The 7,723-nt window shown below is 40.8% G+C and overlaps 1 pseudogene; it reads right to left on the bottom strand.

Annotated features, from left to right (window-relative positions):
* Window positions 1–4,356: 4,356 nt before the first annotated feature.
* LOC143675587 (guanine nucleotide-binding protein subunit alpha-14 pseudogene) lies at window positions 4,357–7,037 on the bottom strand (annotated as a pseudogene).
* Between the last annotated feature and the right edge of the window lie 686 nt (window positions 7,038–7,723).

Consider the following 7,723-nt stretch of genomic DNA (forward strand, 5'->3'; position numbering starts at 1 on the left):
CTGGAGATGCTGAGTCGGGACTGAAGAGCTGGGTTCTTGTATGTATTTCCACTATAACCTATGGTACCAACCCACTCCAGCCCTTTTCCTGGAGCCTGGCGGATCCAGCTCACAGCATTGTCAGTTAAAGAGAATCCAGAAGTAGTGCAGGTGAGGGACAGGGTCTGCGATGGCTTCACCAGTCCAGGTCCCGACTCCCGCAACTGCACCTGGGACAGGACACCTGAGAATAAGAAATACAGAGAGTCACATTCTCATTTCCATCACCCTGTTAATTTCATATCTGAGTCCCTGAGACACTCACATCTGGGAGCTGCCACCAGAAAGAAGAAGAACCATGAAGGATGGATGTTCATGTTGATGATGTCTGTGATGCCCAGGGAATCTTGTCCAGATTGAGGAGGAACCTGAATTTAAGTAAATGTGGGTTTTGTGTTCATCTGTTTTCCCAAGTGGTGATTTGCATTTGGGAGGTGACTCTGTATGTAAAAGGAAAGCAGATGAGGGGAGGTCCTTTTCTTAGGGCACCTGGGAGGAGGATGCTGGCTGAGGCCTGGGAGAACACAGTCCTCTACCAGGGCCCCCTCAATACTCCATTGTCCCTTTACTTTCAGGCATGAATAGTGTTGAATGAGGAGATAGAAGTGGTCAAGGGTCAATAATGATATCAACAATATGGTCACAGCGTCCCTACTCCCAATGATATATATTTATATGTACACACACATGCATACATGAACATATTTGTACATGTGTTTACATACATTTATATTCATATATAGAGAATATATAATATAAAGTGTGATTATATCACCTGTGAGTATTGGTTATCAGTGGAGGGAAGTGTGCTTGATACCACTGTCTCGAGTTTGTTGATATTATTCTTCAGTTGTAACCTTTTTTTTTGCATGGTTAGGCTCTTGGAATCAAACCCAGGTTTCCAGCATGAAAGGCAAGAATTCTACCATGAACTATCCTTGTACCTCCCCTTCTGTTGTAACTTTACATGTGAAATTTTACCAAGTTTTCAGTATTTTTTGGCAATTCACCGTGGACATCAGAAAGGACAGGTGTGTTCCCACACCTCTCACAACCATCACTGCCAAAATCTGGTTGTCCTGGTGCTGGCCTGAAATGTCACACCTCATGGGGTTGGTCAAAACCACTTACTTTTGATTCCTTCACCTGAACATTGACTGATTGATGCACTCATCTCTACATATATCTGTGTAATTTATCATCTCATAAATATAGATTGAAAGCAAAATGGAAATTTCCTATTCATTAATATTAATAAATGATTACATAACAAATATGAGAAGATAATAATCTCTTGCTTTGTTCCTAGTTGTTCATGCAGCAACATTAGTTGAAAGGACATGGCTTGGATGTGAAAATCAACAAAATGTTTTAGTAAGAATTAGGGACAAAGGACATCATCATAAATCATGTTCTAAAATTAGGATCTGATGCATGAGACATTAAGAATTTCCCTGGATGCAGGTGCTGTGATGGGAGGTGCCAGCAAAGAAAATGAAATCGAAATGTAGAGTGAATTTTGTCATTGTGAGCACACTGCACTGAAGGGCAGAATGCATCATTCATGGGTACATCTTTCTCCTTATCCTTATTTGGTGCCTTGACTATAAATTTGGAATTTGGTTATATTAATTCACATGGATAACTTTCTGTACATATTGTTTGTTTCATGTAGCATTTTAGCTGTTACTTACTGATGACAAAATATTCACATTAACTATAAGCATGAATTGAAATGGCCATTTGCATTTACACATGAGTCCTCAGAGGATAGAATTTAGGGTCTGATTCAGTTGGTGGGTGAGAATGTCCCCTCAGCATTTCCCAGGAGTCTGCAGAAGCCACTGCATGAGCCACAGCCTGATTGCCAGGTAAGGGGTTTGATCTTTGGAATTTAGAAGAGAGTATCCATGACATCCATTGTCAGGGAACAGTAGGGGCAAAGGGAGATGTGATAAGAACAATTAGGGGAAAGAAAATTGACAATCAGATAAGCCTAGGTCTGAAGTACACACTTTTGTATAAGTAGGAGTTCAAGTTGAAGTCCGCTGAAATCTGGAACCTAGAATAGCCTATCACTTGGTTCTCATATAAATCTGAAACATTGTTCCAATGTATAATCTTACTCTGTTATCTTCCTCCCATGTCAATGTAAAATACTCAGCAGGTTTCCTTGAGCCACCGAGAATTCTGCACTGGGAAAATATTGGCTTATTCATTTATGTTTTATAAGGGAGAGCTGGCTGGTTTTGCCCATGACTGTGCTTCCACATATTGCAACAAAGTTTTCTAATTCATGGAATCAGTGATAGGAACAGAAAAATCAATGTAGAGATCCTCTCTGGGGAAACCATTCACCTGAGAGTAAACCCCAGATCCTGTGAGACACCTGTTCTTAACTACTTTCTTCCCCTACTCTTCAGGTTGATCCTTGTGCTCAGGTGTCATGAGCATCCCATACCACCAACCCATTGGAAGGTTTATGTCTGGGTTAGCACTGCCTTCTCCAAACTCTGTCTTGCAGGCAGTAATCCATGGATACCTCAGGTGTCATGGTGGTCATTTGCAGATTCAGCTGGTCCTTGGCATTGCCCCAGGAGCTGGGGAATCTGCCCTTCACAGAGTCTGCATAGAACATGCAACCTCCATGACCACTTACAATAGACTCTCTCCATCCCCTTCCCTGGTCCTGCCTGACCCAGGGCACATCAGTAAGAGTGAAACCCAAGGCAGCGCAGCAGTGCTGCAGAAAATGTCTGAGCTGTCCCATGTTGTCCCCAGAATCCACCAGCTTCACTTCACACAGGACACCTGAGAACAGGCATTAGAATTTGATGGATACTTGTGCACACACGCACACACACACACACACACATAAACGCAGATACACACGAATGTGCACACACATATATTCACACTGTATCACCTCTTTCTCAATAATATTACTATGGAACATTGACAAAAGAAAAGCCCAGCTCAGCACATAATTTTTGTTGCCCTATCTTCCTCACACTGAGCTCAGAATGGGGAGAATGCAGACACAGGGGAGGTGGCTTCTTTACCAGAGCTGTGGGGCCTGGGACTGTGATTGTTTCCTGGGTCAGGGGAGGAGCCTGTGTGTATGTCCATCTCCTCATAAGGCACATCAACTCCCTCCCTCTATTGGAATCTCTCTCGGAGCCACTCAGTCTCAGCACAGGAGTTCTCTCTGAGCAGTCAGTGAGAAATCATCTGATAATGAGTGCCTGGGAGAGTTTCAATCACAGAAACAGTGTAATGCTTCCTCTTCATACTGCTTCCAAAAGAACTGCACTTACAGAGTGTCTTCTCTAATTGACACTCATACTGACCAAATTGCTACTGACAGCAGGTCCTGGGCGAGGGTCCTGATGATCATAGTCCAAAGGACAAGAACACAACCCTCCCGATAAAAACCATAGTGGATTATGGTGAATTATTGCTTTTATTTAATGATGCAATGGCATACTCTTAGAGCACACGTAGTACAAGTTAAAAAACGGTTGTGGCCATAGATTTGGCAGGATTTACATTTGTTAAACAGTTTGGTCTTTTAGCCAGTTCATAAGTTTGCAGGACCTTGTCATATATATTGGAATACACACACACACACATTTTACAACAATATAACAGATGTTATCTCAGCCTATTCATATCACCTTTGGTTCCCACCTGGTAGAAGTCAATTAGACTGATTTGTTAATTTGACTTACAAGGTTAACATTCCAAGAGGACAAAAAGTTTTCAAAAAATTTTGGTGCCATGTTTAAGAAGTCATACTTCAACATGAGGAAAGAAAAACCATAAAAATGTCTCTCTAAATGGCAAGATTTAGCAAAAAAGGTTTGAACCTATGAACAGCCTTTAAAAAAAAAGTCACCCAAATTACTCCTCCAGAGATCTTCAGGCATGGTCATTAAATTATCAGGCCTCTTCAGGTAAAATATGTTAATATGAGTTTTAATGGTTATTAGTAAACATATTTAAAATTAAAAAAATACACAATAAATTACAGTAGCTTTTTAAAGTTCTCTAAAATCCCAAATTCTAAAACTACACAAAATCTTACAGCCAGAAGTCAATAAAAGAACTATAAAAACAGTCTGAGAATAAAGGCTTTAAGAAAGTTTTGGTTAACTCAAATATCTTCCCTCTCAGTCCCTGTGGTTTGCATCATACATTTGGTACCTGGTACAATGGGCCAAACTAGGTGATGTCAGAAGCATTTTCAGATAAGGAAAGTTTGTAAGTAATGCCTTCTGTTATTACAGACTGGGAAGGATGAGTGCAGAGCAGCTTTTAAACTAGGTTGAATACCCTCAGGTTTCGTTGAAGAGTTGTGTACACAAAGTGCACATTCTCTGTACCTGTGGCACATGTGAAATGGGAAGAGATGATTTTCTCTTTGTCAGGACTCTGGTCTTGATAAAGCTTCAGGATAAAGTGTCTTGCAGGTTTGACATCTGCACTGGTTCTGTGTATTCTGGGAAATAGCTAATTAGATGACAGCACATGATTATTTCTTCTAAATATCCTGCTTAAGAACAAAATTACAGAAGAGTTCAGAAACCAGGGATAGGTTATAATGGTTTTAAATAAGGCCTTGCTTTCTTCCATGAGATTCTCATTGTCACCTTCAGCCAGGATCTGGTCATATTCACGCAGAGCAACCAAAAAATAATGAAAGTGACACTTTCAAAGCAATCAACCCATTTTCACCTTTCAGACCGCTGGCCACAAACATTGATAACACCAAATATGATGTTTTCTAAATCAAAAGGATACTCGATGATGTGAGTGGTGGGCACTCGGACATGAAGCACATCTTGCTGCATTGGCACAGACAATGGCATGGCATTTCGGACAATGTCAGTCAGCTGATATTTGGCAGAATCCAATAGCTGGTGTGCCCTCCTCCGGTCATAACACTCCTCGATTCCAGGCCCCTGCCAGAGCTGCTTGATGGCCTCTACCTGGTTCCTGGATAATGTGGAAACCTTGTCTACTTCCACTTCTCAGTTTATCTGGGCGTTTTCATGAGATATCTGTAGTGGGGCATCCTCAAAAGGTGCTGCTCACAGCCAAACCACTAAACAGCAGCCATCCTGGTTGCTTAGCTCGGTGCAGAGAGCTCCAGATGACCCAGGACCTGCGTCATCGCTGCAACCAATTTCCCCAGTGTTCAACATTCAGTGATGAACAGAGAGTTCCTGGAACCATTACCCATCCTTACAAACTTTCACTATTTTTTTACTACCATAATTTTTAAAAAATATTTTCATTGACAATTTTTCACAAATGTACAGTCCATACGTGGTATATAATCAATGGCTCACAATATGATGACATAGTTGTGTATTCTTCACCATAATCTTTTTTTATGAAACATAATGACATACAAACAGAAACATGCTTACCATATGATCACTCCATACTTGTTATATAATCAACTCACAAAATGATCACATAGTTGTGTATTTATCACCATGATCATTTCTTAGAACATTTGAATCAATCCATAAAAAAAAGAAAAACAGAAAAAAAATCATACATACCTTACCCCTTGCCCCTCCCTTTCATTGATCACTAGCATTTCAATGTACTAAATTTATTTTAACATTTGTTCTCCCTATTATTTGTTTATTTTTAATCCATATGCTTTACTTGTCTGTTGATAAGGTAGAGAAAAGGAACATCAGGCACAAGGTTTTCCCAACCACACAGTCACATTATGAAAGCTGTATCATTGTACAATCATCTTCAAGAAACATGGCTACTGGAGCCCAGCTTCACATATTCAGGCACTTCCCTCCAGCCTCTCTATTACACCTTAACTAAACAGGTGCTATCTATTTAATGCATAAGAATAACCTCCAGGATTAACCTCTCAACTGTGTTTGGAATGTCTCAGCCATTGACACCTTATTTTGTCTCATTTCACTCTTCCCCCTTTCAGTTGAGAAGGTTTACTTAATCCCTTGATATTGAGTCCCAGCTCATTCTAAGATTTCTGTCCCACGTTGCCAGGAAGGTCCACACCCTGGGAGTCATGTCCCTCATGGAGAGGGGGAAGGCAATGAGTTTGCTTGTCGTGTTGGCTGAGAGAGAGGGGTACGGTTGATTTTTGAGATATCACTGAGGGATTGGTATTTGGTGTTTTCTCCTCCTTGTTGATATCATTCCTCAGTTGTAACATCATGTATGAAATTGTAATAAGTTATCAGTGTTGACAGATGTTTCCCTTACTACAGTTGTTGGTGTTATCTATGGTGGGATCCAGAATGGAAGTCTGTGTGCTCTCATCTCTCACCACCAAAGTTGCCCACCACCATGTGCCCTCATCCTGCACTGACACGTCACACCTGTGCAAGGGAAGGAACCAACACCACTTATCTATGGTTTCCTTGCCTGAACTTGACCTGTTTTGATCCAAACTTGGCTGAAAATGCCTTTCTAACCTATCATATAATGAATGCAATTGAAAGCACAATATTGCAACCTGGCTGCTCAATAATATCAGTTAATAATTAATAATAAATGTGCCAAGAAATTGATCTCTACTCCACTTTCACGTTGGTGAGACTGCAACTTGAGGTGAAGAGAATATTACTTGAAAACTGTAGTAACCAATGATTGCTGCAGTATATCTGGATAAAGGAGAACATCCTAAGAAATGTCCCAAGATTAGGGCTTTGTACCTGAGGCATTCACAATGTCCATGGATGGAGGGGCTCTGGGTCAGGGAGGGGCATTGCAGGTGACAGGCAGGAAAATGAAATCCACATGTGGAATGAATTTGTCATGGTGAGATCACTGTGTTAAGATTCAAACTGCATTTTTCATGGTGACATATATTCACATATGTTGTTTGGTACATTGATTGTGAGATTGTCATTTGATTGTCTTAACTCATGTGGATGAACTGCCTTTTATATCTTTTGTTTCATGTAACTTTATATCTTTCACTTACCATAGTCCATTTTGTCCAAACACCATTACCTGCATAGGCACAAATGACCATTTAAATTTTCTACATGAGTCCACATTCAAAAAACAGAGTTAAGGTCCCAATCAGTGGTGAGTGAGAATATTGCCTCAGCATTTCCCAGGTATGGGCATGAGCTACATGCAGCACTACAACCTGATCTCCCAGTAAAGAACCTGAGATTTAGAAATTAGACCACAGGACCCATATGATCCATAATCAGGGAGAAGAAGGAGAAAAAAGGACATGTGAGAAAAAATGACTGAGTGAAAGAAAATGGATAATTTGAAAACTAGATAATAAGAGCAGTGCTAAGGGTGCATGGGTGTTTCAGTGGTAGAATGCTCACCTTTCATGTGGGAAACCTAGGTTGGATTTCCAGACCATGCACCCCATCCCCCCACAAAAAATGACCAGTGCTGAGATTGATGTACACCCTTCTGTGCTTGTAGGAGCAGAGTTTGTAATCCATGAAAATCTACACACTGGAATAACCATTCTCTTGATGGAAAATGAGAATCCCAAAGATTGCATTAAGGGAATGCTATTGGCTAATTCACCTTCCATCTAACTGGGAAATGATCACCAGACTGCATCCAGCTCTTCAGGATCCTGAGCCAGGAAAATTCTGGCAGAGTCATTTCTGCCTTCAAGAGGGGCAATTGGCTGTTTTTACATGTG

Source organism: Tamandua tetradactyla, chromosome 3, assembly GCF_023851605.1.
Source record: "Tamandua tetradactyla isolate mTamTet1 chromosome 3, mTamTet1.pri, whole genome shotgun sequence".
Taxonomy (NCBI): Eukaryota; Metazoa; Chordata; class Mammalia; order Pilosa; family Myrmecophagidae; genus Tamandua; species Tamandua tetradactyla.